Here is an 11634-nt window from a genome sequence, read left to right as displayed (position 1 = left end):
CAGTGAGTTCGCGGAAGCAGTCACGGACTTCATCGCAACAGTAACCGACAACATCGTCCCCACGGTAAGGGTAAGCACCTTTCCGAACCAAAAACCCTGGGTAGACAGGTCTGTTCGTGTGGCCCTGAATGCTCACACCGCTGCCTACAACTCGGGCCTGGCATCAGGAAACATGGACGTCTACAAGGCAGAGCCCTACCGACTGCGAAGGGCGGTGAAGGACGCAAAGAGAAGGTACAGAGACAAGATGGAGTTACAGATGGAGCAGCAGGACACCAGAAGCCTGTGGCAGGGGCTACGGATTGTAACCAACCACCGGAGCACCCCCCCCTCATCCGCAAGTGCCGGCACCTCCCTAGCTGATGACCTGAACTCCTTTTACGCTTGTTTCGAGAGGGGCAACACCACTCCAGGTCTGCCGATTATCGACAATACCGCCAGCGGGCTGGCTACCGAAGCTGAAGGGAGGAATGTGCACACATTCTCGCTGTCCGAGCACGACTTGAGGAGGGCTCTGACATGGGTGAACACGAGAAAAGCTGCAGGCCCCGATGGCATCTCGGGGCGAGTACTCAAGTCCTGTGCTACGCAGCTAGCTCCAGTGCTCACTACATTATTCAACCTCTCCCTGGACAAGTCCGTGGTCCCTGCCTGCTTCAAAAAATCCATCATTGTACCGGTACCAAAAAATGCCTCCCCAGCCTGTCTGAATGACTACCGTCCGGTGGCCCTTACCTCGGTAGTCATGAAATGCTTTGAGAGGCTGGTGAAGAAACACATCTGCGCCTTCCTCCCTCGGAACATGGACCCGTTGCAGTTCGCATACCGTCCGAACAGATCCACGGATGATGCGGTCTCCCAGGTCTTGCACACCGCTCTCTCCCATCTGGACAGCCAGAAGGGGGGGCTACGTGAGGATGCTGTTCATAGACTACAGTTCAGCCTTCAACACGATAGTCCCCACCAGACTGGCCGGGAAGCTAATGGAATTGGGGCTCAACACCTCCCTGTGTGCCTGGGTCCTGGACTTTCTCACCGCCAGGCCCCAGGTAGTCAAGATGGGAGGGAATACATCGAAGTCCCTCACCCTGAGCACAGGATCGCCCCAGGGTTGCATCTTCAGCCCCCTATTGTACTCCCTGCACACACATGACTGTGTGGCTAGGTTCAGCTCCAACTCATTAATTAAGTTTGCGGATGACACTGTGGTGGTGGGCCTGATCTCAGACAACGACGAGAAGGCCAACCGGGAGGAAGTGGCTGGTCTAGCACTCTGGTGCCAGGATAACAGCCTCCTCTTGAACATCAAAAAAACGAAGGAGCTGATCATGGACTTTAGGAGGGCACATCATCCGAGGACATACACTCCATTGAGGATAAATGGGGATCCTGTGGATAGGGTGAACTGTTTTAAATATCTGGGAGTCCACATCTCCGAGGATATGACATGGGCTTCACACGCCTCAGCACTCGTGAGTAAGGCAAGGCAGCGCCTTTACCACCTCAGGCAATTGAGGAAATTCAGTGTGTCTCCGAGGATCCTCCAGTGCTTCTACACAGCGGCGGTGGAAAGCATCTTGTCCGGGAACATTACCATCTGGTTTGGGAATTGCTCTGCCAAGGACAAGAAGGCTCTGCAGAGAGTAGTGCGTTCGGCCGAATGCACTATGGGAACTTCACTTGCCCCCCTGCAGGAACTATACATCAGGAGGTGCAACTCCAGAGCCAACAATATCATGAGAGACCCCTTCCACCCCTGCAATGGACTGTTCCAGCTGCTACGGTCAGGCAAACGCCTCCGTTGCCATGTGGTGAGAATGGAGAGGTTGAGAAGGAGTTTCTTCCCAGAGGCCATTCGGACTGTAAACGCCTATCTCACCAGGGACTAACTCTACTGAACGTTTTTCCTTCCATTATTTATTATGTAAAAGAATATGTGTGTTGTGATTGTGTTTATAGTTTGTTTGGTTGTTTGGTTGTTTGTCTTTTGCACAAAAGTCCGCGAGCATTGCCACTTTCATTTCACTGCACATCTCGTATGTGTATGTGACAAATAAACTTGACTTGATTGGCTTGACTTGACTTGATGGTTTTTATATCTCAGCCTGGGCACCTGCAATTTCATTTTTAGCTTCCCAATGTTGTTTCTGTTTTAGCTTCCCACAGTGGACAGACGTTGGACAGACTAAGGTGTCGGCCATTTAGAACGGAGACGAGGAAACACTTTCTCACAGAGAGTTGTGAGTCTGTGAAATTCTCTTCCTCAGAGGGCGGTGGAGGCAGGTTCTCTGGATACTTTCAAGAGAGAGCTAGATAGGGCTCTTAAATATAGCGGATTCAGGGGATGTGGGGAGAAGGCAGGAACGTGGTACTGATTGTGGATGATCAGCCATGATCACATTGAATGGCGGTGCTAGCTCGAAGGGCCGAATGATCTACTCCTGCACCTATTGTCTATTGTTGGATATATTTGATCAGATTTGTCTAACTTCATATGCCGTACAACATTCAGCACCTGTTCGACTGTAATACTGACTGTCCTCAAGAGATCTCCACTAACTGTCCCAAGTTCCCCAGACTTCATGTCTTTCTCCATGTTTTATACGGGGGAGAAATACTCATTGAGGACCTTGCCCATCTCCTGCAACTTCACACACAGATGAACAAAAATGCTGGAGTAATTCAGCGGGACAGGTAGCATCTCCAAAGTTCCATTTAATACCAGTTACGTATACCTGTCCCATATCTCCTTCTTTTTCCTTATCAGAGCCTCAATTTATATTGTCATCAAAACTTCCTTACGCCGACCTGCATTGCCCTTCACTCTAAGCCCAGAACTCGGCCTAACACACATGCCCTGAAGTCTTGTCAATAGACAATAGGTGCAGGAGTAGGCGATTCGGTCCTGTGAGCCAGCACCACATTCACTGACTCAGTACCCCGTTCCTGCCTTCTCACAATATCCCCTGACTCCACTATCTTTAAGAGTTCTATCTAACTCTCTTGAAACTATGCAGTATAGCAGGTTCCGATCTAATACCATCACAGACGGCCTTGTCGCAATTGTGATCTTTTTTTAACTGGTAGGCGCGCTCTCTCTCCCTCTCCCTCCCTCTCCCTCTCCCTCTCCCTCTCCCTCTCCCTCTCCCTCTCCCTCTCCCTCTCCCTCTCCCTCTCCCCCTCCCCCTCCCCCTCCCCCTCCCCCTCCCCCTCTCCCTCCCTCCCTCCCTCCCTCCCTCCCTCCCTCTCTCTCTCTCTCTCTCTCTCTCTCTCTCTCTCTCTCTCTCTCTCTCTCTCTCTCTCTCTCTCTCTCTCTCTCTCTCTCCCTCCCCCTCCCTCTCTCCCCCTCCCCCTCTCTCTCTCTCCCCCTCTCCCCCTCCCCCTCTCTCTCTCTCCCCCCCCTATCCTCTCCCTCCCCCTCCCTCCCCATTCTTCCCCCTCTCTCCCCCTACCCCTTTCCCCCTCTTTGGGTTGAAGTAAAAATGCACTGCTGATGAAGTAAAAATGCACTGCTAATGAAGTAAAAATGAACTGCTAATGGTTGTTTGGATTGAAGTAAAAATGCACTGCAAATGATTGTTTGGGTTGAAAAATGCAATGCTAATGTTTGTGTTTAAAAAATGTTGAGAATCTCTCTCCTGTCAATCACACCATGAAGGCCACACCTTTACTGGTGGAAGGGGGAGGGATTATAAAACCCGGAAGTATGGGTGTGGCTCAGTCTCTGTATGATGGGTTATCTTTACTCAGAGAGTGGTGGCTGTGTGGAATGAGCTTCCAGTGAAGGTGGTGGAGGCAGGTTCGTTTTTATCATTTAAAAATAAATTGGATAGTTATAAGGACGGGAAAGGAATGGAGGGTTATGGTCTGAGCGCAGGTATATGGGACTAGGGGAGAATACGTGTTCGGCACGGACTAGAAGGGTCGAGATGGCCTGTTTCCGTGCTGTAATTGTTATATGGTTATATGGTTATGGGTAGGGAGAGGTCACAACTTTGTCTGAGCTGTGAATTAACCGAACGCACTGAATGTCTACTGAACTGTGTGTGGTGTTTTATGTGGTTTTATGGTGGTTTCACCTTGCTTGAAATGGTATGAAACTGCATTTGAATATGGTGGCCTAGCACCCTGCATGAAATGGTATGAAACTGCATTTGAATGTGGTGGCCTTTCAACCTGCTTGAAGTGGCATGAAACTGCACTTGAATTTGGTAGCCTTGCACCCTGCTTGAAATGGTTGGAAACGGCACTTGAATTTGGTGGCCTTGCACCCTGCTTGTGAGGTTGTGAGGTTCACAACTCCTTCCCCATAGAAGCATTGAGGCTCTCAACACCATCTGTAAAGCTGCTGCATCAGGGATCAGGCTGCCGAGTGGCTGCGTTGTCCACTTATTAAAGAGAATTCTAAAGAGGACAATTGGTCAGATATATCCAAAAAAGCAGGATAATTTTTACTATTTTTTGTGGGTTTTTTTTAATGTCTTTATGTGGGGGAAGAGGGTACGGTAAGGGTGATACCGTCCTTCAGTCGCCCCCCTTTCCTCTACAAACTACCTAGCTTATATAAAAGTCACTATCTAAGCGGTTCTATTTATATAATATTTCCTCAAGAATGGGTGTCAATGGTTATTGGGAGAAAGCAGGAAAATGGGATTAGGAGGCAGAGATCAGCCATGATTGAATGGCGGAGTTGATTCGATGGGCTGAATGGCCTAATTCTATTTCTATAACGTGAACTTGTGAACATGTGAACACAGAGCAGTGGATTATATAAACCTCACCCAGTGGATTATATAAACCTCACCTTTGATGACAATAGCATTTTTTGTGTTCAGAGTTTAAAGATACAGTGTGGAATCAGGCCCTTCAGCGCACTGAGCCCAGGCCGACCAGTGGTCACCCCGTACACTGACGCTATTCTACTCACTGGGGACAATTTACAATCTTTACCGAAGACAATTAACCAATAAGCCTGTATGTCGTTGGAGTGCAGCAGCAGTGCCTCGTCCGTGGCCCCGTCGGTCGGCAGCCCAGCCAGCTGTCGGACCTTCGCTTACCACCGACACCACCACCCTTCCTCATGGCCGATCATCGGTTCATGAGTTGGATGGGGGACTGGACTTTGCGCGCTACGTCGCCCGGGCCAAAACTCTTCAGCTGGCCCGCCGGCTGGGCTTTGTGTGCAGTCCAGCACCCGGGCCAACTCCTCATTCGCCCAGCCACGGCTGAATCGGTCAACGAATTGCTGTCAGGAATTTGTCCCTTATTTTGTCCTTTTGTCCCTGATTTGGAAATGAGAACGTTGACAACCCTAGGTCTGGCGCCCCATATAACCCGGACAAACTCACAAGCGTGCTCTCCAAATTACCCCCCACCGGAAGTGGAGGGGGAGGGATTGACAAATTGGGAGTATAAAGATGGAGTTAAAGGGGAAGTGAGTACAGGAAAAGTTGCAAAAGACTCCCGAATTAATGAGAAGGAAAGTTCGAGAAGGGATAAGAGAGTAAGGTCCGAACCAATAGTGAGCAGTGTGAGAGGGGACATGAATACCGAAGAAAAAGTTGTGTATGAATGCGCAAAGTAAAATAAATAAAATATCACTTAACTAAACTAAACTAAGCCAAGTGTCGGCAAATGTTGGGCACTGTTTCTCGTGTTTTCAGAAGATGAACATTTGGCCCGTTGAATCTGGTGAAATGCTGGTCAACGGACACGGATGGCATCTTATGCGACTGCTTTGAGTTGGGGACTGGTCCATATTCAGGGATTCTGCAGCTAACCTGAATGAGTACACCACTGCCGTGACTGATTTCATCAGCAAGTGCGTGGAAGACTGTTTTCCGACGAAGGCAATCCGAGTGTTCCCCAACCGGAAACCATGGATGAACCGTGATGTACATTCACGACTTAAGCCCAGGTCCACTGCATACAAGTCAAACGACCCGAGCGGTACAACAAGGCCCGCTATGATCTCCGCAAAACCATCAAGGATGACCAATTCTCTCTTTGAAGTGCCGGGATTCACCTTAGTGCACGCAGACAGGGACGCAGGCGGCACTTGTGTAACCATAAACGATCTTTGGTGCCGTGCCCACTCAGTAAAATATAAGATCTGTGACCCCAATGTAGAAATTCTCGGCATGTTGTTAAGACCTTTCTATTTGCCTCGAATGTGGGTGCATTTTGCTGTTTGTTGTATACGTGCCTCCCAGCGGCAAAGCATCATTAGCGGCCGGGACAATAGCGGACTGCGTTCATGAACTACAACTCAACTACCCCGACGTACTGGCAATAGTGCTTGGGAATTTGAATCGATGTCGTTTGAAGACTGTGATACCTGGATTCGAACAGTACATCAAAGACAAAACCAGAAAAGACAATATCTTGGACAAATGTTTTGTAAATGTAAAAGGCGCTTGTGCATCCAAGTGTAAGCCACCCATATTGAATTCTGATCATAATGTTGTGCACATGATTCCAGTGTATAGGACCAAACTTAAGAGATGTAAACCAGAAAAGAAAGTGATAAGGACATGGACAAATGAACATAGGGAACAACTAAAGCCTGTTTTGAATTGACAGACTGGGAAAACTTTCAGGGGGGTTCACTAGATGAAATAACTATAGCTACAAACGATTATATTGATTTTTGTGTACATGTGGTTGTTCCCACTAAGGAGATTAAAATCTGTCCCAACAATAAATCATTCAGACTGCGTTCAGACGCAGCGGCTTTGCGCTCCCAAGTCCGAGTCAATTCGGAGCAGCCCGGTACCGAACGCGGCTGTGAAAATAAGGTATTTAAAAACATCAGAACCCCTAGAACCCCTAGAAACCCCAGTACCCCCAGAAACCATAGTAAGAAACTCACCTCCAGGACGAGGAAATCCAGGACCCACATCGTAATCCCGCTCAATATCGGACGTGGCTGCGAGAAACTGGCTTGTGAGTACTACAGCACCCTCACCAAAATCCCGATGGAGCTGGGCAGAACAGCCCACGGATCACCACTGCGGAGGGTAGGAGACGGAGCAAGCGCCGGGAGCGAAAGCAGAAACGTGGAAGGCGAGCGGGGGTGCAGGACAGGCTACGGAGGGCTCCACAAAGACCATCGCTCCCAAGCGTCTTTCTCGCGAATGTCCGGTCACTCACCAACAAGCTGGATGAGGTAAGGCTCTGGATCAACACCCAGCAATCCCTGAAAGACTGCTGTGTGCTGATCTTCACAGAGACCTGGCTCAGCGCGCTGGTTCCCGATGGGGCTGTGGACCAGCCGATCACTGCATCGTGCTGATAGAACAAAGGACTCCGGTAAGAGCAAGGGTGGCGGGCTCTGCATCTACATGATACGCCATGGAAAGTATCCTCACCTACGGAATCCTGGTATGGTTTGCCAGCTGTACTGTGGCTGAGAGGAGGGCGCTGCAGGGAATTATAAAAACTGCGCAGCGCATTACAAACGCTAACCTGCCCTCCTTGGATGACATATACAAGGCCCGACGCTTGCGCAGGGCCATAAATATCAAGAAGGACACATCCCACCCTGCCAACCACCTTTTTACTCTGCTACCCTCTGGGAGGCGACTCAGGTCTCTGCAGGCTCGCACCGGTAGACTAAAAAATAGTTTCTACCCATGTGCGGTAAAAGAGCTTAACTCCAATAGTGAACACTGGGAAGCAAGAAGTAACTTCGAGGAATACCGCTAAATTCTTTTAAACTTTAAAAAAAATGTATCTATTATTTTACTATTAACTGTACATATGTGTATTGGTTGTTGTGTTGTATTTCTTTAACGGAGGAGAAGCAAATGGAATTTCGTTGCTCAGTTTTGTGCAATGACAATAAACATATTCTATTCTATTCTATACATCAACAATGACTGGTGCACCAACCACACTGCAGTCGAGAGCTACTGTTCCCCAGACCTGGAATACCTACTGCTTAAATGTACGCTGTTTTACCTGCCTCGGGAGTTTACTGTGGTTATCATCATGGCCAAATACATCCCACCACAGGCTAATGCTAACCTAGCGCTAGCACAGCTGGACTCGGCAGGATGCTCACCCCTATGGTGCCTTCATTGTTGCAGGGGACTTTAATCAGGTCGACCTATGAGCTGCATTCCGCAAATTCCACCAGCATGTGCAGTGCCCTACCAGGGGCTCAAACACGCTGGATAAAGTGTACACCAACATCAAGGACGCTTACAGAGCTCTCCCCTGCCCATCATTGGGACAATCCGATCACCTCTCACTGTTTCTACTGCCTGCATACAAACCCCTCATCCGCAAGACCAAACCTGCAATAAGGATGGTCAAAATATGGCCCGAGGACGCCACTCTATAACTCCAGGACTGCTTTGATCGCACCGACTGGGACCTGTTTGCACAACAGCCAACCAGTGGTACAGAAGTAGACTTGGAGGAGTACACATCCACTGTGCTCTCCTACATCAACTGCTGTGTGGAGACTGGCACAGTGGACAAGCAAATAAAGATGTTCCCAAACCGGAAACCCTGGATGAACAAGGAGGTTCAGAATCTGCTAAGGGCACGCAGAAATGCCTTTAAATCCAGGGACACTTCTGCCTACAGTGCTGCCAGGTTGAACCTGAACAAAGGCATAAAAAAGGCCAAAGACAGCCACAGGCAAAGGGTGGAAGACCACTTCAATACCGCGGACACCAGAAGCATGTGGCAGGGTGTCAGGGACATCACTGACTACAAGAGCAGCCCCACCTGCCCCCACGGTGATATCACACTGGCCAACGAACTAAACACCTTCTTTGCCCGCTTCGAAATTGGCAACACCACCAGGTGTGGAATAACCCCGGCCATGGCGGAGGGACAGACCTTAACACTGAGCACTCAGGAGGTACAGTGCGCTCTGCGTAGGATCAATCCACGCAAGGCTGCAGGCCCGGATGGAGTCCAGGGAAGGGTACTATAGGACTATGCTGTACAGCTGGCGGAGGTATTCACGAGAACCTTCAATCTGTCTCTATCTCTGGCAACGGTCCCCAAGTGCCTGAAAACAGCCACCATAGTGCCGGTGCCGAAAAAGTCTAAAGTCACCAACCTGAACGACTACCGCCCGGTTGCCCTAACTCCAATCCCAATGAAGTGCTTCGAAAGGCTGGTCCTCTCCCACATCAAATCCAGCATCCCTGCCTCACTGGACTCTCATCAATTTACATACAGGGCAAATAGATCAACAGAGGATGCCATCTCTCTGGCTCTTCACACTGTCCTGACCCACCTGGACAGACAGGGCACGTACGTGAGGATGCTCTTCATTGACTATAGCTCTGCATTCAATACGGTCATCCCCACCAAGCTCACCACCAAACTCCACCAGCTAGGCCTCAGCTCGCCGATATGCGATTGGATCCTGAACTTTCTGACGGAGCGACCGCAGGCAGTGAGACTGGGCCCGCACCTGTCCTCCACTTTCACCCTGAGCACCGGCACACCACAGGGCTTTGTACTAAGGCCCATGCTCTACTCCCTCTTCACTCACGACTGTGTTCCTGCATTCGACACCAACACCATTGTGAAGTTTGCAGATGACACAACAGTGATTGGACTGATCACCAACAGTGATGAAACAAAATACAGAGCGGAGGTGCAGAACCTGGCGTGCACGTAACAACTTGTCACTAAACACCTCCAAGACCAAGGAGCTGATTATTGACTTCAGGAGGTCCCATAATGGAGAATACGCCCCAATCTCCATTTACGGGGAAAGTGTGGAAAGAGTGTCCAGCTTTAAGTTTCTGGGCACTCACATTTCCGAGGACCTCACATGGTCCACCAACACCGCTGCGCTGGTCAAGAAGGCACAGCAACGACTGTTCTTCCAGAGGACATTAAAAAAGACTGGTCTGCCCCAACAGCTGCTGACAATGTTCTACCGCTGCACCACAGAGAGCATATTAACGTATGGCATCTCTGTGTGGTATCTCAGCTGCACAGAGGCGGAGAGGAGAGCTCTTCAGCGCGTCGTCCACAGAGCGCAGAGAATTATTGGGACACAGCTACCAGCCTTGGAGGGCATCTACCACACACGGTGCCTCAGGAAGGCCGTCAGCATCCATAAAGACTCCTCACACCCTTGTAACGGACTGTTCGAACTACTTCCCTCCGGCAGACGTTACAAGGCTTTCTACGCCCGAACCTCCAGACTCAGAAACAGCTTTATTCCCAGAGCTATAACGGCTCTGAACCGGCCCTGCTGAGTGCCCCCCATCCCCCCTGGACTGTCTCCCTCGGATGGTCACGTCACACAGCTTATTTATTTATTTTACTTTTCTTTTACATCGGTTGGAAGCTGAATACTAAATCTCGTTGCACTGATGTGCAATGACAATAAAATATATTACTATTACTACTATATGTAACTAAGGACATAAAAAAAAGTTATAAATACAAGGAAAGTGGCCTTCAAAAACAAAGATTCTGGAGCACAGACAGAAAAAGAACAGAAAATAAGATTGGGAAGCAAGATTGGCACACAGACAACATCTAGAAGATGCTTTTAGGCCAATGACTCTAAAAAGGTGTGGGATACATTGAAATCTATGGCAAGAATGTCAACCCCATCTAAATCTATTCTGACAGATAACAAACTTTCTCTTTCCAACGAACTCAACACTTTTTTTTTGCCAGATTTGAATCTCTAGATAATTCTACCAAGTGCACCGACATTCTTAAATCTGTTATACCTGCTGTCTCCGACAGAATTGTCATCACTGTAGAAGATGTCAGGAAAACATTTCAGCGTACAAATACAAAGTAAGCTGCTGGGCTGGATGGATGCAGCGCTTTTCTCTTGAGGAACTTTGCAACACAGCGGGCTCCAGTGTGGCAACAAATCTTTCAGGCCTCTGTGGACACACACACTGTCCCTCTGTCATGGAAAACCTCGCATATAAAACCTTTGCCCAAGATTCCATGTCTGAAAGAACATAAGGATTTCAGACCCATAGCCCTTACCTCGATGATTATGAAATCTCTAGAAAGAATTTTGCTCCGACATTTCATCAGTACAACAAACAATAAACTCGATCCATATCAATTTGCCGATAAGCAGGGCTGTGGCACAGAAGATGCTGTTGCCTCCTTAGTTCATATTATTTCTGTGGAATTCTCTGCCTCAGAAGGCGGTGGAGGCAGGTTCTCTGGATGCTTTCAAGAGAGAGCTTGATAGGGCTCTTAAAATAGCGGAGCCAGGGGATATGGGGAGAAGGCAGGAACGGGGTACTGATTGTGGATGATCAGCCATGATCACATTGAATGGCGGTGCTGGTTCGAAGGGCCAAATGGCCTGCTCCTGCACCTATTGTCTATTTCCAAACATTTAAACAAACTCAACACCTATGTAAGAGCCCTCTTTCTAGATTTCAGCTTTCAACACAATACAAGCAGACATTTTGGTGTCAAAAATGGTCCGGCAGCAACTGAATCCCTATCATTGGCATGCTTCCTTTCTCACTAACAGAGTACAGATTGTAAAGGGGAATAAAACCCTTTCATCTGCCATCACAACCAATGTCGGGGCCCCCTGGGGTTGTGTGAGTTCAGCTGTGCTTTTTACCTTTTACACTGATAATTGTCATACAGATACACCGAATC

This window comes from Amblyraja radiata, chromosome 11 (assembly GCF_010909765.2).
Source record: "Amblyraja radiata isolate CabotCenter1 chromosome 11, sAmbRad1.1.pri, whole genome shotgun sequence".
NCBI lineage: Eukaryota > Metazoa > Chordata > Chondrichthyes > Rajiformes > Rajidae > Amblyraja > Amblyraja radiata.
Note: the sequence above shows the minus strand (reverse complement) of the source record.